General features: G+C 38.4%; 1 long non-coding RNA gene across 1 annotated transcript; it reads left to right on the top strand.

The window, feature by feature from the left end:
* Positions 1–424: 424 nt before the first annotated feature.
* LOC103106100 (uncharacterized) lies at positions 425–21,655 on the top strand. Its single transcript, XR_457680.2, has 3 exons — positions 425–609; positions 20,204–20,326; positions 21,301–21,655. It is a non-coding gene; the product is annotated as an uncharacterized LOC103106100 (long non-coding RNA).
* Positions 21,656–27,192: the final 5,537 nt, after the last annotated feature.

Below are 27,192 nucleotides of genomic sequence, written 5' to 3'. Positions count from 1 at the left end.
TCTAGGGAGAGGTTTGTCTCCCTAGAACCCCTTCCTTTTTAGAGGGAAGAACAGCGCCTTGGGGAGGTACTCGAAGGAAAGCAATAAGGCACCAAGTTTCTAAAACAAATTAATATTTCTTGCAGAGACTTTGAGGTGGAAAACACGCACACACCACAACCCCAGCCACTGTGCCCAACTGTGATTCTGCTTTTGAAATCTTTACCAAGGCGGTCTCCAGTGATGCTTCTTTTCCAGTTCAATGTGAAGGATATTGGGGTTTCGGGGGACACTGGAGGTTCCCCCTCTTTATCTAGAGGTCAGTTTCTCCTTATAGGGTGAAGCAGGCGGGGGGAAGTTCTCCCCTACTCTGACAATCTTCTTCCACCCCACCCCCACCCCCACCTCTCCAAACTCTGCTAGGGATCCAAGCACACAATATTTCACAAAGCTTACACTCCCCCTCAAAAAGTCGCCTGCTTCTCCACTGACAAGCCCCGAGCTCCCCCACCAGCAGGTTGCCCAGTGATTTGCACAATCCTCGGTCTGTCACGACTGGCCCTCAGAATCCACAGGAGGTGGACTGAATCAGATTAGATTATTTACCCCATCAACGCTGCGTCAGAAAAGGTAGGAAATTGTAACGTGTAACGAAAGCAAAACATTAGCCTTTGTTGGCCAAGCTCAATTGATTTTGCCCATCAAAGACTGAGATTATTAGTGCTTCCAGAAAACCAAACTGGATCAACTCCCGTGCCTGCCCTAGGCCAACCCGACTGTCCGCCGACCCGGGGAAAGGAGATGGTGATCTGGAGGATTCGGCGTTGGCAGCGAACGTGTTAAATGTGATTGTCTCCCTTGCCACGAAGGTCACCTTAAAGTATCTAGATGGGTTTTCCGGATTTCTCCTTGCTTTTTAAACCAATAGTTATTAGATAATTAAACAATATCTCTTATTTTTCTGATGCGTAGGTCAGAAGTGACTTCCAAGTAGGTTGGGAAGAGTTGCCAGATGGAAGGGCAGGGAGTTTGGAATCTAGTAGTAGCTAGTTTAAAGTAGACGGGTTAGGGGTTCCCTAACTCCTGACACTGCCGGAGTGACCGGGATTAAACCCCAAAAGGCTGAATTAAATGGGCGTTTGAGCATCATTGTAATGGCAAGGGGAGATTTTCGTGCACTCTCAGAACTCCTTCAGGCCCTTACTTACCGCCTCTCTCCGAGGTTGCATCGGGCCAAAGGCTGGCGGTAGGTCCCCTATTCAGAGCTCGTGCTAAGAGTGTAGTCTCAAATACTTCACGTTCCTTTCCAGCTTCAAGCCCGAGGCTCCCCGGCAGGGTGAGCGCAACTACAGCCACAGGCAAGCCTCGGAATCCGCTTGTTCTTCTGGGCGAAGGTGAAAGGGGGTTTTGGAGGTATTTCTGTAAATAGGAAAGCGTTTTATTTTATAATTTACTTTTAGAAATCGAGAAGCTCTGGTGTGGCCGGTCCCCTAGGAGGGAAATAACTGTGCCTCTCAGGGTCATATCTAGGGGAGAAAATTGCTCGAGCGCGTTCTCTTTCGCGCTCTCTCTCTGGAGATAGTCTGTTTTATTTTTCCTATCAGTCGATGTAAATCGTGTCTTACTCTCGACCCATGCTCCCCATTGACCTTTCCTAGGTTTTAAAGCAAATTGGCCATTGGTGAAAGAGGCAAATCGATAGTAATTCGCACAAATAAATTTCCCTTTTTAAAAGAAAAATTAATAGACATCATTTTAGTAGAATGATCCAGAGGATGGATACTGGCTGAAGACCCTAACTCGTTTTTTCGGTATTTTTAGGTAATCATCTCCAGTCCGCCCTAATCCTATTGTGAGTTGGGGTGAGGTTGGATTGGAAGAACTCGGAGACAGAACCCAGAGAAATTCCTCCCACTTGGGCACATTTCTTCCCGTAAAAGATCACTTTGATTTTTAGTAAGCAGTTTCCCATTTTTTAGCTGAGTTCCCCTGGGCAGGTCATTTAACCTCTGTGAGATCAGTTTCTTTATTTATAAAACAGGGGAAATCGTATGGAACTACCTATGTCACAGAGCTATTTTGGGGAAAGTACTTTAAAATCTAAACGATTTATAGAAATTCGAGAAATTTGTCATTTAGCAATATTGCTTTCTTCTCACTCTTTTCCCTCCAAGTCTTCACTCTTCCCCCTAAGAATGATGATGGTGATGATGACAATGGTTGACTCTTATGTAGTACTTTACATACATTATCTCATTGTCCTTCATGTACGGAAGCAGTTGAGAAATCAAGTGGATTTTTTTTTTCAGTTCTTTTCGATGAAATTACTCCTCTCTCCTTTATTCTACCATACCAGGGCAAATAATTTACCAGCAGAACCGGAAACGAATAGCTATCTAGAATAACGCCCTGGCAGGGGTTAGTGCTGTTCGGGAGTGAAGGTGTGGGGAGAATTTACTTTAGACTTTATTACTGATCGCCTCTTTAGGAGCAGGAGGCCGCCCTCACGGGTCACTAGGTCAGCCTGGGACAACCGCACTTTTTTTTTTTCTCGACTTCGGACTTGCTGGCTCTCAACTCTGGGAGGGAAAAATTCTCTAGATCAGTGGCAAAATTCACGCCTTAGTTACCGGCCCACCTCCCCTCTGCCCTCTCCTCACCATAAGGTTAGAGGGCAAAGTCTCGGTCCCCTTTCCTCCTTCACTCCAACTTCGCAGAACTTTCCGGGGAGTCGGAGTTTGCAAGCGAAAACCCCCTTTTCCTCCCGCAGCGAATTTTCCTTTCGCCCTCCCAGAGAAGAGAACTTACAAAAGTCATAAATGCGCTAAATAAACAATCAGTTGTCCCGCGTCGTCAGGGTGAAATTGGAATAACAAATGAAACTCAAGCAAATTGTCCTACCTAGTGTTGCTAAGCAATTGTTTGTTACTACTGCAAAGTCTCAGCATGAGGGGAGGATGCATGTAAAGCGGAGTATAGGGACGGGTCCGACAAGCTGTTAGATGAGAAATACAGTAAACAGGGCATTGATTTTCAATATTATCCCCCAAACACGATTTCATACAAAGCAATCACCATGCAGAAGTCTATGAAAATGTGTTTGTTGAGAAGTCAGTCATTCTGGTAATATTCCTCATTTTTAAGATATTAAAGAATAGATCAGCAGATACAAAATGCATCAGGTATATTGCCTTTCAGTTTATCAAGTCTCTTTTGTGCAGCGGCCATAGTCAAATTGATTCATAAAGGTTAGATTAAATTGTTTCTGTGATTTAAAACAGAGAGCAACAAAGTTGTGGGCCCCCTGCCCCCACATTCACACACTTTTCTGACCTGATGTTTCTATCAGGAGAAAAACTATTCGCCCCAGCATCACTTTCTTGCCTCCCCCTCCCCACCCCGCTGTTCTCAGTCAAAACGAAGTCTGTGGGCGCCCCAACTTCTCTTATAAAGGACTTTGCTTTCATCATTCTCTCCATAGCTCCCGAAAACAGATCTCTCTTCATAATCAAAAATGTTCAATTGGAGATTTTGATGCTATTTACATAAATCTGGCACATTGTTTCAGGAGGTAAAATGGCGTCTTTGCCCGTGAATTTGTTGGGGTCAAGTAGGGTTCACTTGCCCCCTAATTAAAGAATAATGTATCTAAACCCCAGGGCATGTTTTTAGTGAAGAGGTGGGGAGGGGCGGTAGGACTTGAGCAGAGTCTAAGGGAAAGCAGGACTTCTTTGAGACAAGCAAATCATTTTGTTTCAGTGCTACCCTCCAAAGTGAGTACTGTTGGCTCGAAATCCTCTCCTCTTGTCCCCCAGCTGGGTACATACCGTTTCTGTGAATTCAGGGCATCTGCTGGACAGACCTGTCTATCCCAGGAGTTGGGAGTCTCTGGGGTGGATTCTGGGAGAGAAGCTTAATGGATGTGGAAAACAAGTTCAGGAGCTGTGGATTAAATAGGGTGACAGTACCAATATTCTGTGAGTCCTGGTTTATCTTTGGGGTGGAGTGGGAAGGAGAACTCTTCAAAACTAATTTTTAATTGATTTTTCCAGACATTTTGCTTGTGTGTGTGTGTGGGGGGGGGAGAGATCTCTTAATGAGGACACCTGAGTACAATTTCACTTTTTCTTTACCTAATTCTTGAAAATATGCAATTGATAGGCGCACACAACCTCATAATACATAGAGCTTCAGAAGAATACATAGCCAAGAATCTCAGAGAAAGACAGGAATGGGGAAAGGGCACCGGGTATCACTGAGATCAGATTCACTGAGGTTTAAATCTCTTAGGAGAGAAGAATCAAGAGATAGTGAGAAAATCAACAGACTTGTACAGGAAAAACAAAAACTAGCTACCATAATTCTTTGTGTCATTTTCTATGGGAAGAGCCAAATGACTTGATCTCAGTCTCAGTTCCCTGATCTATAAACTAGGGATAATATAATAACAATAATAACAATATTATAATAATAATAGAATAGAGGGTTGTTAGGAAAATGCCTTGGTTATAGAAATGTAAACGACTATTATTTTTTCTCTTGATCTTCTATTTTTACAAGGTCCAGATAGAAATGGCCTTGAGACAAGTTGCTATTATAATTAATCTCTTCAAGTTTTTTTTTTTTCCCTATGAGATTTGTCCTAGGACAAATAACTATCTTGCTTTTATTTTGGACTGTTGCCCTGGAGGAGATATTTACTTTTTTTAGTTTAAAAAAATTGGATATAAACTCATTCTCTGTAGGGTCACTGAAAGCATCCTTGGTACAACCCAGTAGCAGATGGCACAACAAGGATAATAGTCATCTCATCTTGTTCCTAGATCATTTTGATCACCTCTATTAGGTTTCAATATTTGAAAAGTTTTTGTTAAGTTCATTGTTTCTCTCTTTTTCCTCCTTCTTGGAGAAAAAGCAGAAGTATTTTAGAGTAGCAAATGGAGTCAGAAAGATTTGGGTTCTGGTCCTACCTCTGATAAATACTGGCTATGGGATCTTGAGTCAGTCACTTGACTGTTCATTGCATTCAGGCATTTAAGGCTATAAATGGTAGCACAATTGCTGTATTTCATTAGCCCAAGAGATTTCCTCATCTGGAAATTTCCTATATCATCAGGAGTTTCTTATACCAATGAAATCACAGGTCTGGACCAAAAACGAAGGCATTAAAAATGACAACAACCACCAACACTAACACTAACAATAAAAAATTTAGGGTAACACTCAGAGAGACAAAAAGAAGGGTGAGCTCAGTAGAAAACCTCAGAAAATAGCTTGGTCTGTTCTAGAGCTGCATTTGCCTTGAATTCAGCTATCGCATTTACCCAAGTTTGTTTCAGAATGATTACACCACTACTCTGGTAAATCATACATTGTAAATGATGATAATTTGTTCTCTGAGAAAATTTCCCTTGAAATGATTAGGAAAGTCAGTCATTTGAAAATTAGACCAAATGCATAAGCAGTTCCCAGAGCTTCCCGCTAACAATATCAGCTTCTAAAGTTTTCATTCATATAAACCTTATTAATGAAGATCTTTTAGTTAAATGTCAAGGGGGTTTGAAATTTAGAGTAAATCATGAAGCTTGTATGTCTTGCCAAGTCATGGGTCAAATGCATTTGTGAAAAACTGCTAAAAGAGCATATGGTTTTGAATTTTTCTACAATGACTAGTGTTTAAATAAATTGCTTGTACTGCTTAACTTCATGTATAATTTTGACAGAAATTGGCCTATAGCCTTTTGATATGTAAACATTTCAGCCTTTTATGCGGTATAAAAAGACACTTGCTTTTTAGGATCAGCTAAAGCCGTCACCCTGTAATTCAGAAAGCTGGCACCTAACATTACACTCTTGCTACATTTCAACTTTCAAGTGGCTGCCTCAGAAAAAGAGGATATTTCAAAAGTATTGTCCATTTGGAATTAAAAGCTGCAAAGGAGGTGAGAATATGTCATTTACTCTCAAAGAGAAATAGCTGATACCATAGCATTAAAGCACATCCTCTGTCAGTCTTTCTCCCTGTCAGGACACTTAAGTGCTGGCTAGGATTGACTTGCATGACATTAAATTATGCCTTGTATCCAAGCCTATCAGGCAGATGCACAAATTGGTATTTTTTTTAAAAATCTAGGTATCGCTTAGGAATCTAGCATCAGAAAACGGTCTTGTGATACAGAAACCATTGGGTTCTATGCAGACCCAGGGCAGAATTCTCAGTTCATGCAATTCTGGACCCCAATTGTATACTTTAAATGAAGGACTTTTTAATCAATGGTGCTCCAACCACAACTTTTGTCGAAAATTCTGATATTGGCCGCATTCTTAGCAAGGAAGGGAAATTTGGGGACTTGGTCTCAAGGCAGCCTCCACCCAAGTGATTTTTGTCTGCATCTGAAGGGCTACTGAATAAATCCATTTATTGCTAATATATCTGCCTCACATAAATAAACCTTGTAATGTTGATTGGATGGATGGCTCACCCAGTGGTAGACAGACCAGGTCCCTGAGAGCTGCTTGGTGCCAGACAGTTCAATGTGTTTATTTCCTGTGTGCTCAAGCTGGGGTGAAAACTGAACTTGGAAGGAGCTTTCAATGAACTATATAATTTCAATCTGTTGCTGTAGTAAAATTCATATTTATTGTATATGTCATTTTGTCATAAACAGACTTTCTTGAGCTACACTGCCCCTTTTGTTAACTTTTCAAGGTATTTGATGGGAAAGGGGAGGGAGAAGCTAACAAGGCTCCACATACACATTTCTTAATATGGAGTTTAGAGACTATGGCAAATTGAGGTGCTCTTAATAAGGACGATTATTCCACAGTGAAATCTAATTAAGAAAATAGAAGCATTGAAAGGCCTCTGCCAGTGCTGAAAGGAGTGAGAGGAGGTGTTCTATTTATGTTTCTTATGCATTCCAACACATCATATTGTGGTCAGCAAACAGAAAAGGATACATTTCCAGATATAAAGAGGACATAATCTTTTTTCCCTTCTAGTCCTACATTCCAAGCTAATCTCTGAATTCGTTCTGAAATGAATAAGGGTAATCTTTTCCGGGTTACTTGTACTTCCAAAGCTGATGGGAAAATAACTGATTTACGAAATGTAATGCTTCATCACTGCCAGCTCCTTACTTTGAGAAAATCCTTGGAAAGCATTATTTTGGGTAGGAATATTCAGTTAGTAATTAGTTATTAGTGTGTTGACACTATTTTGGCTCCTCCCTTACACCAATACAATGTGTAAGGTATGTTCCAAAACAAAACAAAACTCAAAAAAGAAAAAAACCCATCCAATGAATGATTAGTTTTGGAATTGGCTTGGAGTTTCCACATTGGAAAGTTTATTTAATGAACAATTACCTCAGTAGCTAAAGAAGTAGAATTTCATACTGGATTTTAATTATGGCTCTGCTAGTCAGTTCCTTGTGTGACTTGGGGTAAATTACTTAACCTCTCTAGGGTCTCAGTTTCCCAATCTGTAAAATGAGTGTTCAGACTTGATGATTCCATAAAAATTCAGAAAGAGCTCAAATTTACATAGGGATTTCCATACACATACAACAATACCTTGAAGGGAGAAGTGTGCTATTATAGACACTTTACAGAAGAATGAACTAAGATTTAGGGGAATGACTTGTAGGGAGGAAAGGTTAGAACCAGGAATCAAATCCAGTTCCTTTAAAGGCATTCTGGTGTCTTTTCCATTGAACATTTTTGCCCTGTTTAAAGAAGCCTGGATGAGATGGTTTGTCATTAAATCACCTTAGACTCTAGGAAAGATAATGAAAACTTCTTACTAGGATGCAATGCTGATGACCACATTTCCAAAAACATAAGGGAAACCACATTGTAATATATGGATTGTGACCACCAAGCAATGAGATTTTTTTTTAAAACAAGTATACTAGAACTTACATATTCAAATAAGTATCATCCTGAGAGAAAGTTTTAAAAACTATATGGCTCAAATAATTGCATCCTCTTTGGAATAAGCATGCAACTTCCCAAAGGAACTACTTTGACAAATAAATTATTTGGATGCCTAGGTTCTAGTCTGCTTGTTAAAAAACCACTACTTTAAAGACACATATTGTATACTGGCAAAGGTAAAAAATAAAGTCAAGGAGAGTGTGAGTCAAATGTAGAAAGTAGAGAAGTCATGGGGGGAAATGGCAAAGGTAAAAAAAGAACTTTCATAAAACACTAGAACCAGGAGAGACTATAGGACAGAATAAAATGGAGCAAAAATTATTGAGTGTTATATCTTGAGTTCTTAAAGATCATCTTATTTTTCTCCTTCACCTTATATAAGAGGAAACAGAAGAAAATTAAATGACTTGCCCAAGGTCACACAGTTGATTAGTAGAGAGCCCAAACTAGAATCTATGCCTTTCAATGGCCAGACATTCCTTTGCTTAAAAAACAAACAAACAAAAAAAAAAACCCTTACCTTCTATCTAGGTGTCAGTTCCAAGGCAGATGATTGGTAAGGGCTAGGCAATTGGGGTTAAGTTACTTGCCCAGCTAGGAAGTATCTGGGATCAGATTTGAATCTAGGACCTCCTGTCTCCAGACCTAGCTTTCTATCTACTGAGCCACCTAGCTGCCCCTCATCATTTTTTTCTAAACAGGTATTTATTATTATTTCTCCCACTCTAGTGTTCTTTACATTATATCAGTTGCTCTTTTTTCCAGAGGTAATTATTGGTTTCTCATAGGAGCAGACAATGTTTTAAGCCAATAAAATTCACAACAGCAACTTCTTCATTATCAATACAAGAGATACAAATACAAATATTTGTTCAGCTGCTACATATAAATGTGTGTGTGTGTGTGTGTATGTGTGTGTACATTATTAATCATTTCAAATAACTACGGCTAGATGGTGCAGTAGAGAGTGCTGGGCCTGGAGTCAGGAAGACTCATCTTCCTGAATTCAACTCTAACCTCAGACACATTCTGCTGTGTGATCCCAGGCAAATCATTTTCTGCTCTTTGCCTCAGTTTTCTCATCTGTAAAAAAATGTGCTAGGGGGCAGCTGGGTAGCTCAGTGGATTGAGAGCCAAGCCTAGAGACTGGAGGTTCTAGGTTCAAATCTGGCCTCAGACACTTCCCAGCTGTGTGACCCTGGGCAAGTCACTTGACCCCCATTGCCTAACCCTTACCTTCGGCTTTGGAGCCAATACACAGTATTGACTTCAAGACGGAAGGTAAGTGTTTAAAAAAATGTGCTACAGAAGGAAATGGCAAATTGCTCCAGTATTTGCCAAGAAAATCTAAAAATGGGGTCACAAAAAGGCAGACACAACTGATTTTTATTTAATTTAGGATTCATTTGAGGGGCATATTAATAACTTCTTTTTTTTTTGCATAATCTTTCTGGACATTATACTGTGTAGTTAGAGGCATGTTGTCTGGACAAGTAAGGTAATGGTCCTATTGTCCTCTGCTCTGACCAAACCGTATATCCATGCTGTTATTTTCAGTTATGCACCCACATTTTAAAAGGGAAATTATGGAGTGGGTATACATAGGAGGGAGGCCAGGATGGTGAGGGGAATTGAAAACATGTGATATGCTAATCAGTTGAAGAAACTGGGTATGATTATCCCAGAGAAGAAAAGATTTAGAGAAGATAGAATAGGTGTCTTCAAATATCTCCTTCAGGGTTTTTATAAGAAAATGAAAGAAAGTGGGGAGAAAGGTTTATTCTGCTTAGCACCAGAGGGCAGAACTAGAAAGCAATGGGTAGAACTTAGGAAGAAACAAAAAAGCAAATTTCCACTTAGTATAAAGGAGGAACTTCCAAATAATTTGTATCAAAGTGAAAAATCAAGCACTCTTCAATAGAAGTTGTTGATGACTGAATGCCTTGGTGCCAAGAAATTGTCTTCGACAGGATTTATGCTTCTGACAAGGGTTGAGCTAAATGACCACTGAGGACTCCTTCAATTCCAAGATTCTGTGATCATCAGTTGATCAGCTCTAGAATAATTTGACTGAATTCAGTTGCTAAATCTATCTACAAAGACCAGATTGACTTTTCCAAGACAATTGTTGCTGTTGACATAGAGGCATGGCCAATATTGAAAAGGAAAAACTGATGAATGACATATTAAGGATAGCTTTCACTTGCCCAGTAAAAATCTTATTTTAGTCTAGCAGGTCTTCAGTTAAAATCATAATAGTTCCTCTTCTATATCTTTGTGCTATTTCTAATTTATGTTATTATGGGAAAAGTAGTCTGTTCATAGTAATGATAGTTTGGGGATTCGATTCATGAGCCAAAAACTGGACAGCTGAGCTAGAAAAGTCATGTCTACATGATATCGTACATTTCTTTTTACAATTCCCTCAAGTCCTTTTTTTCCCCTCCATTTGTAACATTTGTGGATTTACTCATTTTCATCACTACTTAGTAAGTCAACACAGAATTTGCAAATGAAATGGTGAAGTAAAAAAAAAAATTAATCCCAAATAATGACAAGACTCACTGTGAAACTCTAGAGTCCAGGAATGATTTGGATCATAAAATATCCTTAGTGCTTTTCGAGACACTAGCATACGTTTTTGATTATGCTATTGTAAAACTATCCACGTACTGATTTCAGCAGTGGCCATTTCAGAACTTTCAAAAAGTCACTTTCCAAGTGTGCCTAAACTAGTGTGATTGTGCTCACATCAAACTTGTAATAATTTTTAAAATAACCCCCAGAATGCTCAGGCCCTTCAGTAAAGGCCTCTTCAGAGTATAACCAAGGGTATCTGCTTATTATCATTACATAGTAATTTATGATGAAAAATAAAGATTGAATATATGTGAGAAATAGATCCTATTTCTTATTTCAGGGAAATTATTAGATTCTTTCTGGTTATGCAATGGAGTCATTGTGAAATTCCACCCATAGTAGAACAGACCTTTAGAATGTGAAAACATATGTGGGGTGAGGCTGGGAGTTTTCCCCACAAGGCATAAACTGCCTAGGACTCAAAATTCTGCCCCAGCATACCCCTACTGTTCAGCTCAGTCCTTTTAAAATGCCCTGTGCTGTCCTTCCTCTGATATCATGCCCCCTCTGTCTGTGTTCCCTTTGAAGGTATTGTTATCTCTGGTGCTAGGCATTGTGCTAAGTGCTTAATAATTATTGTCAAATTTGATCTTTACAATACCTATGAAAGGCAGCTGCTGTTGTGGACCACCTAGCTGCCACTGTATTTTATTCTGGGTACTTTGCAGTGTAATTAGAGGCATATTGTCTGAATAAGTGAAGTAATGGTCCTATTGTTCTCTGCCCATTTTACAGATGAGAGAATTGAGGCAAACAGAGATTAAGTGACTCACTTCTGAAGTCATATTTGAGTTCAGGTCTTCCTAACTCCAGCCCTAGGATTCCTTCCACTGTGTCACCTAGCTGCCCCACAAACATGCCTTATCCCCTATCCTTATAAAGCCTTTAATTGAATAGTTCCATCCCTCAAGTTATCAGTCTATCGCTCTCCTTTCTTTCATAACCAAACTCCTAGAGAAACCTACCCCTCTAGATTTTTATATGTTTATATATAATCTATACTTGTTGCTTTTCTCTTTTACCATTTGTCAGTCGTGTGACCTTGTACAAGTCACCTCTCTCTGTACCTCAATTTCTCAATCTCTGAAATGAGTTGCTGCAGGGCGGGGGGGGGGGGGCCCGGATATTTTTAACCTCCCTTGGAATGCTCAGTACATGTGACTGTCTTTCCCTTTAAACATAAATGTTTTGATGACTATATATAAATGTGGCTGATTGGATGGATGGATGGATGGATGGATGGATGGATGGATGGATGGAAGAGGACTTGATGCATATCCCATGCATGCTGAATAATTAATTGATTGATGAGTCAATTATATTCTGAATGATATTCAAGAGATGTTTTTAAAAGGGGTTTCTACCATTTTTATGAACCCCTTTGGCAGCCTGAGGATGACTGGACCCCTCTTCAAAAGTTAATGTTTTTAAGCATATAAAATAAAATACCAAGAATTAGAAAGGAAACAATTCTATGGAAATACAGTTACCAAAAATATGTAAAGATGTTTTCCGACCCCATATTATGAACTCTTATCCTAAGGATTGAAATGTATTCAGTTGCCTTCCTTTCCTGGCTCCTTTCTGACTAATAATAAAGATTAAGACAAATAATAAATTACATAGATCATATTGCCTTGTACTCTCTGATGTTTGTTATTATTGCTGTTCAGTCATGCCTGACTCTTTGTGACCCTATTTGGAATTTTCTTGGCAAAGATCCTGGCTGGTTTGCCGTTTCCTTCTCCAACTCATTTTACAGATGAAGAAACTGAGGCAAACAGGGTTAAATGACTTATTCAGAGTCACATAGCTAATAAGTGTCTGAAACCAGATTTAAACCCAGGAAGATATACTATATTATACTATACTATACTATACTATACTATACTATACTATACTATACTATACTATACTATATAATATTACAATATGCTTTTTAAAAAACTGTACCTTTTAACTTGGAATTGATAGTAAGTATGAGTTCCAAGGTAGAATAAGGGCCAGGCAATGGGGGTTAAGTGACTTGTTCAGGGTCCCAGAGCTAGAAAGTATTTGAGGTCAAATTTGAACTCAGGATCTCCTTTCTCTAGGCCTAGCTCTATTCACTGAGCCACTTTGCTAGCTGTCCCCAATATACTATGAATATTATTGCAGCATTATTTCTTTAAGCTCCCCTGTACAAAGTACATACAAAGCTAAACTATATACCTGTATAAATGGACTCTCACCTATATAAGATGCTTAGGTTCAGTCCTTTCTGTGACGTTCACACACATGTAAGGGGGGAAACGCCTGTGTAATAGGGTCCCACATGTGACATTGGTTCCAGAAATAAATAAATAAATATATTCTTTCTGGAATTATATATATGGTTTCTCTTACCAGTCTAAGGAATGATTTTTTATTTCTTTGCTGAGGGATTCAGGGATCCCCTGAGACAGAGAAGGATCAGAAGCAGACTGAGAAGGATTAATCAGACAGGTGAGAGGAGAGCCAGGAAAGAACTGTGTCACAAAAACTCAAGTAGGAGAGAATATCTAAAAAGAGAAGGATGGGGGAAGGGGGCAGGGTATAGAATCAGGAGTATCAAAAATTGCAGCATGGTTAAAAAGAATGAAGATCAGGAAAAGACTTTCTACTTTAACAATTAGGAAATGATTTCCTAATAGTACTGATATACTAAATAATATATAAATGCTGGGGCAGCTAGGTAGTCCAATGGACCTGGAGTCAGGAAAACCTGAGTTCAAATGTGGCCTCAGACACTTAACTAGCTGTGTGGCCTTGGCTACATTATTTAATCCTGTTTGCCTCAGTTCCTCTGCAAAATGAACTAGAGAATGACACAGCAAACTATTCCAGTGTCTTTACCAAGAAAGCCACAAATAGGGTCATGAAGGGATCTGAAATGATTGGACAACAAAATGTAAACATTAGCTATATTATAGCATCAGTTTTGCTATAAGATTAGAGAATATAATCCATCAGATGTCCTCATTCCCAGATCAATGCATTTTCTTTCCTATTCTATATCTTTCTTTGACATGGTGATTCCAATCTAGGTTTTGTTATTCCCTGGTGGTGGGGCTGGTGGAGTGTTTTTTTTTAAGAACTAACAAATATCTCAAAATATAATTAATTTGAAACCATAGAATATAAAACTATGGAACTGTAATTAATACATGATGTTTCAATGACAACTGATCAAAGGCCATTTTAAAAAAAAAGATTCACAAAATTCTTTTTTAAAAAAACACCTTATTGTCTTAGAATTGATCATAAGTATCACTTCCAAGGCAGAAGAGTCATAAGGGCAAGGCAATTAAGAGTTAAGTGTCTTGCCCAGAGTCACACAGCTAGGTAGTGTCTGCGGTCACATTTGAACCCAGGATCTCCAGTCTACAACCCTAGCTCTCTCTATCTAGTGTGCTACTGGCTGCCTTCACTACACATTTAACATCTTATTTGATCCTTATAAGGATTTTAGAGTCACAAAAGCAGTGAATGTCAGGAGTAAGACTCAAGCTTATGTCTCTGCAATAGAAGGTTGTCTCTTAAAATATTTACCCAGCTGTTGCATTTACACTTGTAAATAAATGTTGATGGGGTGCCATATAGTAGGAGGAAGGACTCACAACAATGAAATTAGAGAATTTTTGAAATATTGAATTCTAATGCAGTATCTAAATGCATTGACAAGTCCTTGATCTCATAAATGTGTTAACTCCTTTAATGGAAGTGGATTACAATCACTCTTCAATCTGGATGGAAAGCCTTCCCTAACTGTTGTAGCTAAAAAGGAAATTGTCATCTGGTTGGTCGGTCTTCTAGCAATGAGTCTTTCTTCTTTTAGGCAGGCTGATCTGCAAAAGGCTGATACAAAGTCATCTCCAGGCCTGTAATCAATTAACAAGCTTTTATTAGCCCACTACTCTGTTAGGCACTGAGCTAGGTGCTGAGAATACAAAGACTAAAATGAAACAATCTCTGCTCCTTAGAGTTTACATTCTATCAGGGAGACAATGTTACAAAGATAAACGTGCATAATTCAGAGAAAATAAACACAATGTAGTTGGTGGGAAGGGCGGAACAGAAGGGACTAGGGTTGGGGAGGACAGATCAGTTTAGGTCTGGTTGAGGTGGAGCTTGAGCTGAGTTTTGCAGGAAGTTGGGATTTTGAAGAAATGGAGCCAAGATGGGAGTACATTTTAAGCATAAGAGTAGCCTATGCAAAGACATAGAGAGAGGAGATGGACCATGATGTGTGAAAATGAACAGGAACGCCAGACTGGCTGGAACAGAGAATTCATGAAGAGTAGTAAAGTCTACATTACTCACAGTTCAAGGAGTGCCCTTATCCTGATGAAACTGGCCCATGTTTGGGACCCACATAGATACGAATCTAGTCCCTAGGGAGCCTGATTACAAAAAAGAGAAGATTCGGGCTTTTCCTTGAATTCATTTTCTTGCGTATTGTGCCTTCACCTTAAAATCCTGGAGGGGAAATCTCTTAAAGTTTAGATATGGCTCATGTCAAAGGTATCCCCTAAAAGGGATTAACAAGGTCTCTTAGAGTATATACAAGTTCAAGTCTAGCATCAGATACTAACTTTGTGAACCTGGCTAAAGTCATTTAACTTTTGTTTGCCTCAGTTTCCTCATCTAAACTACCTCAGGGTTGTTGTAAGAATCAAATGGGATAATATCTGTAAAAAGCACATAGCACAGTTTTTGGCATATTGTAGGTCCTATATAAATGCTCATTCTCTATCTTCCCTTCCTTCTAGAAAAGGTATTCAATGTATGAAGCAGATATCTGGTATAGGACAGCTATTTTATTTTTTCTATTGTAAAAGAAATGCTTAAAATCCAAAGTACTCCTAGGCATACATAAACACATACTTGAAACAAACCCTAGCCCATCACCTCTATTGTATTCTTCCAGGAGGTAGGAAAAACTCCCAGGAGACAGTCATTTCATATTCATCTCAGTCCCATATTGTACTATTATCAGCAACTCAAGGTCTATATATTCTGATGAGAAAGACATGTATGTCTTATCATCCTGTAACTGAGCATCTCCTTTGAAAATACAGCTGCAGGGAGTTTCTCCCCTCATCCCACCCCCGCCAAAAAAAAAAAACTGTACCCGATTCAGTGACTCAAGAGTTGCAAGAGGTGGATATATATATATCCTTTAGGATTGCTACTTGGTCACCTGTACACAGGGAAAGAAGAAGCCAAGGACTCAAGATCCAGTCTCAGGCTCAACTAAGCAAGGACATTCTCTTACTTTTATATATTTGTATTTGTCCTAGTTTTGTATTGTATACTTTCATGTGTGTGTAGGAAATGTTGGTCTTTTCTTGTGTGGGTTTGGGAGAATGGGAGGGAAGGAAATAGCTTCAAACTCAGATGTAACCAAAAATAAATAAATATGTATTTTTAAATGTACCCCTAGATATGATTGGGGTTTTGGTGTTAAAAGTTCACTCTATTGCAAATGAATAATATGGAAATCGGTTTTGAACAATGATACATGTAAAACCCAGTGGAATTGCTTGTCAGCTGGGGGAGGAAAGGAAAAGGGGAGGAATCATGTTCATGTAACCATGGGAAAAAAATTCTAAATAAATAAATAATTAAAAAAAACTGTATCCCCAACATTGTACACAGAGACTGTTATATTATGGCACAATCAAACGTAATAAACTTTTCTACTAGCAGCAATGTAATAATCCAGGACAATCCAGAGGAATTTGTGAGAAAGAATGCTATCCACATCCAGAGAAATATCTGTAGGAGCAGAAACACAGAAGAAAAACATATGATCGATCACGTACTTTGATATGGATATGATTAGGGTTTTGGTGTTAAAAGATCACTCTATTGCAAACATGAATAACATGGAAATAGGTTTTTGAACAATGATGCATGTATAACCCAGTGGAACTGCTTGTCAGCTTGGGAGGGGGGAGGAAAGAATGGGGATGGGGGTGGGAAAATATTCTAAATTAAAAAAAAAAAAGAAAAAAAATGCATTCCCAAGACCAGGTAGAAAGGACAGTGGATAGAGTGCCAGGCCTGATGTTGGGAGGACCTGTGATCAAATCTGGCTTCAGACACTTCCTAGCTCTGTTACCCTGGGCAAATCACTTAACCCAAATTACCTAACCTTTATTGCTCTTCTAAATTAGAATAGAAACTCAGTATCAATTCTAAGACAGAAGGTAAGGATTTTGGGTTTTCTTTAAGTTAAAATACATTTTTTTAAGTAAAAGATGCATCCCTTCTTCTAAGTAAATGTACACATATGCAATCACACATACATGCATGCACACACACACCTCCCAGAAAGAATGGCATTACCACTCCTTAAAAGAATCCCAGTCTGTAAACTGACTTTGGAAACTGTAGCACAGAGTAAATATAGTTCCTCAGGCTGGATTGAGTGGGACCAGGGGAGTCGAACAATTTGGGGCTTCAAGTTAGGTCAAGTTCCTTATGTTCTTGTCCACTTGACTTGCTCCTTCTGCCACCAAACCATCAAATCATGTCAGTTCCCCTCTCTGAGAGGGACTTTCCAAAGCATGGTTTGATAGAATCATTGAATTTTTTTAACTGAAAGGAATCTCCGTGATCATGTAGCCCAACCCCCTCATTTTACAGATGAGGAAACAACCCCAGAGTGATGAGGTAATTTGCCTATACAGCATTATTAAGATTAGAAGCCCAGTCTCCTTACACTCTATCCAGAGGTTTTCCCACAACATTCTTCTTTCTTTACTTCTGAAAACAAAACATTGCCTAAATGATAAAAGAAGTAGAGGGGGAGCATGAAGATAGCTAGCCCATTTTTTCCACTGTCCCGTTGAGTAACATCTCTTCTCTTCTCATGCTTCCTGACCTTTCTCTTCTCTTTCTCTGGGGAAATGTGAATTCTCTCAGAAAGGAAACACTCAGAATTGCTTCCAGCTATAGCTTAAGCTCAAATCAGTGGTTTGGGGGTTTGATGGGACATAGGCCAACACTTGGAAGAGTGCCTAGAGGTACATCAATTAGACAGAAACACTTGGGATTTAAAGAGCACAGAACTAGGAGTCAGTATACCTAGGTTCTCTCCTCTACCTACTCTGTGATCCAAGTGATGCTAGTTTCCTTGCTGTTCCCCAACACATGACATTCCATCTTCCAACTCCAGGCCTTTCCATTGGCTACCCTCCATGTCTGAACTCTCTTCTTCATCTCTTCTAGTTTTCCTGATTTTCTTTAAGTGTCAGATAAAATCCCACCTTTTACAAGAAGCCTTTCTCAAACTGGAAAACGAGGGGATGCCCATCAATTGGGGAATGGCTGAACAAACTGTGGTATATGTTGGTGATGGAGTACTATTGTGTTAAAAGGAATAATAAAGTGGAGAAGTTCCATGGAGACTGGAACAACCTCCAGGAAGTGATGTAGAGCGAGAGGAGCAGAACCAGGAGAACATTTTACACAGAGACTAATACACTGTGGTATAATCAAATGTAATGGACTTCTCCATTAGTGGCGGTGTAATGTCCCTGAACAACTTGCAGGGATCCAGGAGAAAAAAAACACCATTCATAAGCAAAGGATAAACTATGGGAGTGGAAACACCGAGAAAAAGCAACTGCCTGAATACAGAGGTTGAGGGGACATGACAGAGGATAGACTCTAAATGAACACTCTAATGCAAATACTATCAACAAAGCAATGGGTTCAAATCAAGAAAACATCTAATGCCCAGTGGACTTACGCGTCGGCTATGGGGGGTGGGGGAGAGGAAAAGAAAATGATCTATGTCTTTAACGAATAATGCTTGGAAATGATCAAATAAAATATATTTTAAAAAAAAGAAAGAAATAAAGGAACAAAGAGGATACAAATTTAAAAAAAAAAGAAGCCTTTCTCAGCCATCCTTAATTCTCATGCCTTCTTCCTGGGATTATTTACAATTCATCCTACATTTCTTTCTTTCTTTCTTTCTTTCTTTCTTTCTTTCTTTCTTTCTTTCTTTCTTTCTTTCTTTCTTTCTTTCTTTCTTTCTTTCTTTCTTTCTTTCTTTCTTTCTTTCTTTCTTTCTTTCTTTCTTCCTTCCTTCCTTCCTTCCTTCCTTCCTTCCTTCCTTCCTTCCTTCCTTCCTTCCTTCCTTCCTTCCTTCCTTCCTTTCTTTCTTTCTTTCTTTCTTTCTTTCTTTCTTTCTTTCTTTCTTTCTTTCTTTCTTTCTATCTGTCTATCCGTCCATCTGTCTGTCTGCCTGCCCATCTGTTTGTCTGTCTGTTCATCATGTCTGTCTGTCTGTCCGTCCATCTGTTTGTCTGTCTATCTTTAAAACCCTTACCTTTCATCTTGGAATCAATACTAAGTATTGGTTCCAAGACAGAAGAGTGGTAAGGACTAGGCAACTGGGGTTAGGAGACTTGCTCAGAGTCATACAACTAGGAAGTATATGAGGTCAAATTTGAACCTAGAGCTTCCGTCTCCAGGCCTGGCTCTACCTAGCTGCTCCTTCATCCAGCATATAGTTTGTTTGCACATAGTTGTTGACTTAGTTCTCTCCCATTAGACTGTGGGCTCCAGAGTAGTTTTTTGCCTTTGTTTTTTAATTAAATTTTATCTTTATTTCATTCCAACAACAAATTTACACACAAGTTTTCCAAAGTTATATGATTTTTTTGCCTTTATTGCTATCCCGATGTTCATCAGATTGCTTGTCCTCAGCTGCTATGGTTAGCACTTTATCTCTTTAGGCCTCAGTTTCCTCACCTGTGAATGAGAGAATGGGGCAGCTAGGTGATACAGTGGATAGAGCTGATAGAGTGGATAGAGCACCAGGCCTGGAATCATTAAGATTCATCTTCTTGAGTTCAAATCTGACCTAAGACATTTAGTAACTATGTGACCCTGGGTAAGTCACAAAAGTCTGTTTGCCCCATTTTCTTCAGCTGAAAATGAGTTAGAGAAGGAAATGACAAACAGTATCTTTGCCAAGAAAACTCCAAATAGGGTCACAAAGAGATGGGCATGACTGAACAAGAATGAGAGAATTGGCCTAAAAGGTTTCTAAGACCCAGGACAATCCAGAGGAACTTTTGAGAAAGAATGCTATCCACATCCAGAGAAAGAACTGTGGGAGCAGAAACACAGAAGAACAACATATGATTGAACACGTAGTTCGATGGGGATATAATTAGGGTTTTGATGTTACAGGATCACTCTATTGCAAATATGAATAACATGGAAATAGGTTTTGAACAATAATACCCAGATAACCCAGTGGAACTGCTTGTTAGCTTTGGGGGGGGGGGAGGGAGGAAAGAGTAGGGGAGGAATGATCATGAATCATGTACCATGGAAAAATAGTTTAAATTTTAAAAAAAGTAAAAATAAAATAAAAGATTTCTAAGGCTCCTTCTACCTTTATGGTTCCTATAGTTTTATGAATCAATATCATTAATATGAGGAGGCATATTTCCTAAAAGTCCAATGAAATATGGAGGGGGGGCAGGGTGGGAGGGAAAAAATATACTAAATCTTGTTAAATAGATAGATCATTATGTCCAGCAATCTGTGTCTAAAGCAAGTGATTTTTTTCAAATCACTTCTAAATTTTTCTTTTCAGGGCATTAGGAGAAAACAGAAAATTGAATTTGGTCTTCACACTGATAAAGAATCTTTCTATGGATGAATTGAAAACAATTCCCATATCAAAAGCAGTGAAGTATAAACAGAAAAAGCTGGAGAGGTAAGAAAGCTTGAGCTCTAATCTAGTCAGTTCTACCTGCAGTCAATCAACTATCCTTTACATACCCACTGTGTGGCAGACACTGATCAACACTGGGGAAACAAAGACACAATGCAACAGCTGTTCACTGGACAAGACATTCCATCTGGAGCCTCCTGGCATCCTCCCCAGCTGTCTTCCATGACTACATTTCTTCCTCTGCTCTCCCTCTGAATCTTTATCAGTGTCATCTCCTCTTAAGCTTTTCCTGATCCCCTCAGTTGGTAGAGCTCTCCTTCTTTTCAAATCACCTTGTATTTACTTGGATAAAAGAGGTAAACAGCAGGCCCCATGGCCTGATCAGTCTGGTGCATACCCCACAGAGGGATGAGGCTGTTCTTTGCCTACTTCTGGGAAAATGTGACCCAAGGCTGAGGAATTTGTTACTTTGAATGATATAGCAAACCTTGGGTGGTCCTTTTGGCCTCCCAAAATGTGATGGTAAGAGTAGCAGGAGAAGTTTTGCCAAAGCTATGGTCAAAGAGGCCTAATAGGGGCAGTTAGGGGACTCAGTGGATAGAAAGTCAGTCTTGGATATTGGCGTTCAAATATCATCTCAGGTACTTGCTAGCTACTCTAAATATTCTTAGCCCTTACTGCTCTTTTGCCTTGGAACCAATAACTAGTATCAATAGTATCAATTCTAAGAAAGAAGGAATGAGTTTGTTTATTTTTTTAAAAGAGGCATGGAAATGACTCATTTAGTATATCTAAAAGAGAGTGACTTCACCTTCTGGCTCTCTCTTTTCCCATTGAGAGAGCATGTTGGGGCTTTTTGAGACCTTCTTTGGAGGGAGGAAGCTGGAATTTATAACTTCCCCCATCCTAGCAAAAAGAGCATAGGGCAGTTATAGACCTCAACCGTGTCTTAAATAAGTCTGAGATTGGATCTTCAGCTACAGTATTTTCTATTTTCTCTCTCTTCCTGAGTTTAGGCGACCAACCCGGAATCCCAAGAGGGATCTCTGTCCAGATTTAGGGGCATCCTTGTGAGATTGGTCAGTGCAAAGATGATTTTGTCCCTCAATCAGAACTAACTAGCAGACAGAAGAATTTCTGCATTGAAAAAGAGGACTGTTTTCAGGAGGATGAACCTAGTTCTGGAGGATAGAAGACGTAGACCTGGAAGGAATTATTGGACAGTTTCAAGGTAAAATATGAAATACCAGTTTAATAATCCCACAAACTGCTTCATACCTTAATAGCTTAAGATGTGAACTTCCTGGGAGAGTACTATAATAGCTATGTTACTGTGTCATGTTGGGATTTTTTCCCTGTGGATGAAATAAATAGCTGTCCTATACATATTTATTTATTGAGTTCTTTCTACGCCTCTCTTTTTTGGGAAGAATCAAGATAAAAATCTATCCTCATGGCTTAAGTAATTTTCCTCAGGGCTTTGGGATTGGGAATGTAAAAACCCAGAGAACATGAGGAAAAGAATCCAAACTCTCTCTTTAGAGTCCAGGCTCCATCAAGACTGAACCAAATCAGTTTTAAATGGGCTTGGTCTAAGAGGGGCCTCTGAATGGAGGGAAGGAAAAAGAAAGATAGATGCACATGCAGACAGTAGCTATTGCAGTTTATTTGAGCATGATAACTAACATGCACATAACAACTCATAACACTATAGTATTTTATAGGGTTTTCCTCATAGTCAAGTGTGAGAAATATATGAGGTAGGAATAAACTAGAGAATATCAAGGAAGTATGGAAAACTTAGGAAAGGTACATGAATTTAAAATTAGATCATTCAATTCTAAATCTCATTTTTAAAATGCCATCTTCTTTCATCCTCACAACAATCTTTTGAGGGAAGTGCTGTTATTAATGATTTGCTCAAGATGGTAGAACTAAAAAGAATCAGGATTTGAACTCCAGACTTTGCTGGCTGCATCATCTAATTTTCTCAAGACAAATGATGTCCAAGGTCGAATAACTGGGGAATGTCATAACTAGGGTCTCTATACTCCCAGTTCATGTTTACTACTTGACTTCCTAATTAAAATATTTCCCATCAGCTCTCTAATTTAGTAGTAGTCAATCCAAATGTTAGCTATTTTCCTAGAAGGAGCCTTCACTAAGAAGGTAGAAGGTAACCAGGAAAGGACAGACCACTAAGAACACTATGCTCATTAACACCTTTTTGCAGGAGCTCTTCTTTTAGTATTCTCAACCTTAAGAGATTTTCATCTACTTTTAGAGGAGTAAGAGTAGGAGGAAGAGATTAGTTCTTAACCCAAAATTTAGCTCTAACAAGAGATTTGCCAATAGGATCATTCAGTTCTAAGTAGGGAGAAAGGATTACTTTACAGGACAATACCCAAGTTTGCAATTTAGCCTTAAAGATTAAGATAGACTATCTATTCCTTTTCTGCTTACTCCACCCTGGGTGAGATTTTGGGTCCTAAAATCAATTGAAAGCCTGGTAGAAGTGAGGCCAATATCTAAAAGAGGGGGAAAAGAACATCAGTGGTTGGGAAATAAATGACTTCTTTTCTGAATACTCTCCCTTCCTCTCTTTCCTTTAACAATCTGAATTAGTTATCACCCTAGAATGGTATTATTTGGAAAATCTCTGGGATGTTAATGGAAAATTCATTACAAACAGAATTGCTAATGAATAATTCCCTAGGGCTGCTGAAAAGGGAGAAATTAAATAGATACACCTAAGGGCAGTTGTTTATCAGTGGTAATTACCATTCCCAAAGTTAGACCTTTAGAATCTTTAGGTCCTTTGAGATCATCATCACCACCACCACCACCACCACCACCATCATCATCATCATCATCATCATGTCATCCCTGAGATTTATCTAGAACTTTTTAAAGCACTGCACATATAGGTATTATTGGTCTCCGTTCTACAGAAGAGGAAACTGAGACTCTGAGAAAGAATTCAACTTCCCCAACATCACAGAGCTAATAAGTGTCTAAGGCCAAATTTGAATCTGAGGCCCTTTAACTCCAAATTCCTTGCTCTTTGGGGTACAAGACCATACTCCACTATAAGAAATGTTCAAAAGTGCTGAATGAGCTTTCATAGGAGATATGAGATTTGATGGACATTTACTAAACTTCTGTGGGAAGTACACTGTTGGTGATGCTACACAGTTTAGTGGAAAGAGTCCTGGTCTTGAAATAATTTCACTTGAATTCAACAAAATATTTTTTTAAGAGTCTATGTGCAAGGCACTGGGCTAGGTGCTGGGGATACAAAGGCAACAAATGACACATTCCTAAACTTAAGAAGTTTATATTTTCTTGAGCCAGAAGAAACTTGTTTTTGTATCCTGCCTCTATCTTTGCGAATTCTCTTTTCTTCCCTTTCCTTTTCTCCTTCCCTTCTTTCTCTTTCCCTTTACCTCTTCCTCCTTTTTGACCTTCTCCATTTCTGACCTGGGCCAGTTTGCCCATCCTTAAGAAATAGGTAATCTCCACAGAGACCTTATCTTATTGGTATCTGATTTAGGGCAAACACTGGATTAGTTTTTGCTCATGACAACTCAGAATTCCAAATTTAGCCTCAGCCTCTCCTAATGTAGGGATTATGGGTGTGTACAAAGTTCCAGCTCCTAGTCTTATTTTTACAATGGATAAAACAGAAAATCAAAACTAGAAAGTTGCCTAGGCTAAAAACTAATCTAAATTCTACCTGCTGGATTCTATACTTTTCCTACTAGACCCTGTCACTTTTGGGCCCTTCAAAACCATATGGAATGCCCTACCTTGATTACAGATTAAGCTTTTAAGGGCTATGTGGCTATGAGTGTCCTTATTCTTTGTTCTGAAAGAGGCAGCTAGTTGTCATCATAACTTCTCCCTCCCTACTTCATTGACACTGACACATTGATTTAGAGAATGCAAGGCAGAGTGTTCAAATAGATCAAAAATCCTAAAACCCAAGGCTATTTGGTTTTGTTATAGAAATTTTATAGTCACTATATCAGAATTAGCTCTTGGCCCCCTTTTTTCCCCAGATAAATATGGAATCTGACTAAGAAATAATTTTAAAAAGAGACAAGTCCCTCTTTTTGATCATAGCCTGAAAAATTATTCTGGGTTTTCCAAGGCAATGCTAGAGTAAAGCTACCAACCTGGAAAAGTTTCAAGGATTTAATAGTGATAGCACATTTCCTGTCTTTGTTTACTTAACCTGCCACTCATCACCAGATGATCATCATAATGATTATTGGCCATGACAACTTATAGCTACTAAGAACTAGTGAGGCTGGAGCATTGACTTAATTCTTTTTAGACCAGCTCTTCTTTGATGCATTAGGCACAGAAAAATGAAGAGAAACAAAGATAAGCAAAAAAAAAATGAGTGTCACAAATTTAAAACAAATATACATTTTAGGTTTCAAATGAATAAACAATGACTTCTGAGGTCCTTCCCAACTATAGAATTCTCTTTGTCCCATCTCCTCTATCTCCTTCTCTTCACTATTACTGTTATCACTTTTAGTTTATATTCTATATATTTTCACCTAAACTATTATCATAACCTCCTAACTGTTCTCTCTCTCTTTAAATCCCTCCCATCTAATCCATCCTTAACAAAGAATCAAAATGATCTTATTAATGTACAGGTTTGGCCATTTAATTTCTTTGATTAAAAAAAAAAAACTTTTAGTAGCTCCCTACTGCCTATAAGATAAAGGAAAACTGTGCCTCTAAAACCTGCCTCCAAACTCTCCTTAGAACAGAAATCTTTAATCTTTTTTTTTGGGGGGGGGAGTGTTATTGCCCCCTTTGCCTGTCTGTTGTAACCTGTGGCCCCCTTCTCAGAATAATACTTTCAAGTACATAAAATAAAATATATAAGATCACAAAAGAAATAAATTATATTGAAAAGGTTATCAATATATTTTTTAAAATTCATCAACCCCCTCCAATCTATCCATATGGATCTCAGGTTAAAAACCCTTGCTTTAGAGGTTTATTTCACTCTACTAACCTTTATGAAAATATATGCCAACATTTGGGCTACAAAGTACCATTCAATATCATTCTGCTTTCTTCTATCTCCATGTATGATGATTCTTCAACCCTAGAAATCATTTCTCTCATCTCTCTTCTTATTGAAATATTGTCACCTTTTCCATGAACAGTTTCACCTTAGCCCCTCCAACTCTAAAGGACTCATCTCTCATTTTTTGCTAGAACATTTAAAAATGTTTAAAAGAGAATTTGCCAGATATTCAAAGAACAATTAATTCCAATATTATATAATATGCCCTAAAGAGATTAAGGGGAAAGAAGGTGAAATAAATTTTAAAATATTTATAGTAACTTTTTGTGACGATAAAACCAAGCCAAACTAAACCCTGGAAACCAAGGGGATGTTTATCATCTGGGGAATGACTAAATAAACTGTGGTACAGAAATATAATGGAATACTATTATGCTATAAATGAATTATATCAAACAGTCAAAGAAGAACTAATTCCAATATTATATAATCTACCCCAAAGAGGAAAGAAGAAAAGGAAGGTCCTACTTATGCAAACATACTTATAGCACCTTTTTTTGTGTGTAGTGACAAAAAAAACTACTGAAAACCAAGGGGATACTTATCAACTGGGGAATGACTGAACAAATTGTGGTATGTGGAATAGTATTTTGCTGTAAGTAATGAAGCAAAAACATTAGTGAGTCCTGGGAAGACTTGTATGAACTGATGCAGAGTGAAGTGAGCAGAACCAGAAGAACAATTTATACTATACCAAATATTGTTTTAAAAAATGGAAAGACACAAACTCTGTTCAAAAAGACAATCTATAATTTGAGTGTCAAAGAAAAATGCTGCTTACCTCATGACAGAGAGATAATTGACTAATATGAAGAATAAGAAGTATATTTTTGGAAGTGACCAATGTTTTGCTAAACTGGGCCTATTTGATACAAGAGATCTTTCCTTCTTTCCTTCCTTTCTTCCTTTCTTCCTTCTTTCCTTCCTTCCTGTTTCTACTAAACAAACAAAAAGTTTTCTGTTGCATTTCTCATACTCTATCTTCTTCTTATATGTTTGTGTCTGTATACCATACCATGATCCTGCCCACTCCTGTAGCCTGTAAGCTATTTGAGGGCAAATATTTTGTTGTTTCAGTTTTGTATCTCCAGCATTTAGTACAACACTTATTTTATAATCAGTGTATAATAAATGTTTGTTAAATTGAATTGGAGCTCTATGAAATATAGACTCAGGAACTTAATTATGTGCTAAAAATTTTATCTTCTAAATCCCCTTCTAATATCCCTTGAATCTCCTAAAGCCCCTTCCACCTGTAGCATCTTCTTGCTCTGTATCTAATGTTCTCAGTTCAGAGGTTCCTTCCAGGGCTTACATTTTGGGTTAACTTTTTATATAAATGTTATCTAATATTTTGTGTTATTTTTACTATTGGATCATACTATGGGGCAAAAGCCTCCATCTCTTTCCATGTCCCCTCCCTCATTGTTAAATGCCTTTCTGAGCTGGTCCAGGTAATAGTTGCTTGAATAAAAGTCCTTAAAAGGAGTTCATTTGTGCTATTCCAGGTGAGAATGAGGTCTAAATAAATCACAAATGTTGGGGAGAACTAAGCAAAGACTAAGTTAAAAGTCTTGATAGTTGCCACAAGAAAAAAGAAAGAACTAAAGAAAAAGTTAGCCAGTTTTGAGGCTTTCTAACAAAATATTTGAAAATGTCTTAAACTCCTGAGGTATGTTGGCCCCCACACAAGGAAGACACTCTCCCTTCTCTTTCTACCTCTTCCCAGTGGCAGCCTTCCAAAAGAAAGTATAAACAGCTTAGGGTTTAGCAACTCAGTGGAGAAGCAGTA

The sequence above is a fragment of the Monodelphis domestica genome, chromosome 1 (genome assembly GCF_027887165.1).
Source record: "Monodelphis domestica isolate mMonDom1 chromosome 1, mMonDom1.pri, whole genome shotgun sequence".
Classification (NCBI taxonomy): Eukaryota; Metazoa; Chordata; class Mammalia; order Didelphimorphia; family Didelphidae; genus Monodelphis; species Monodelphis domestica.
Note: the sequence above shows the minus strand (reverse complement) of the source record. Positions and strands in the feature narration are given on the sequence as shown.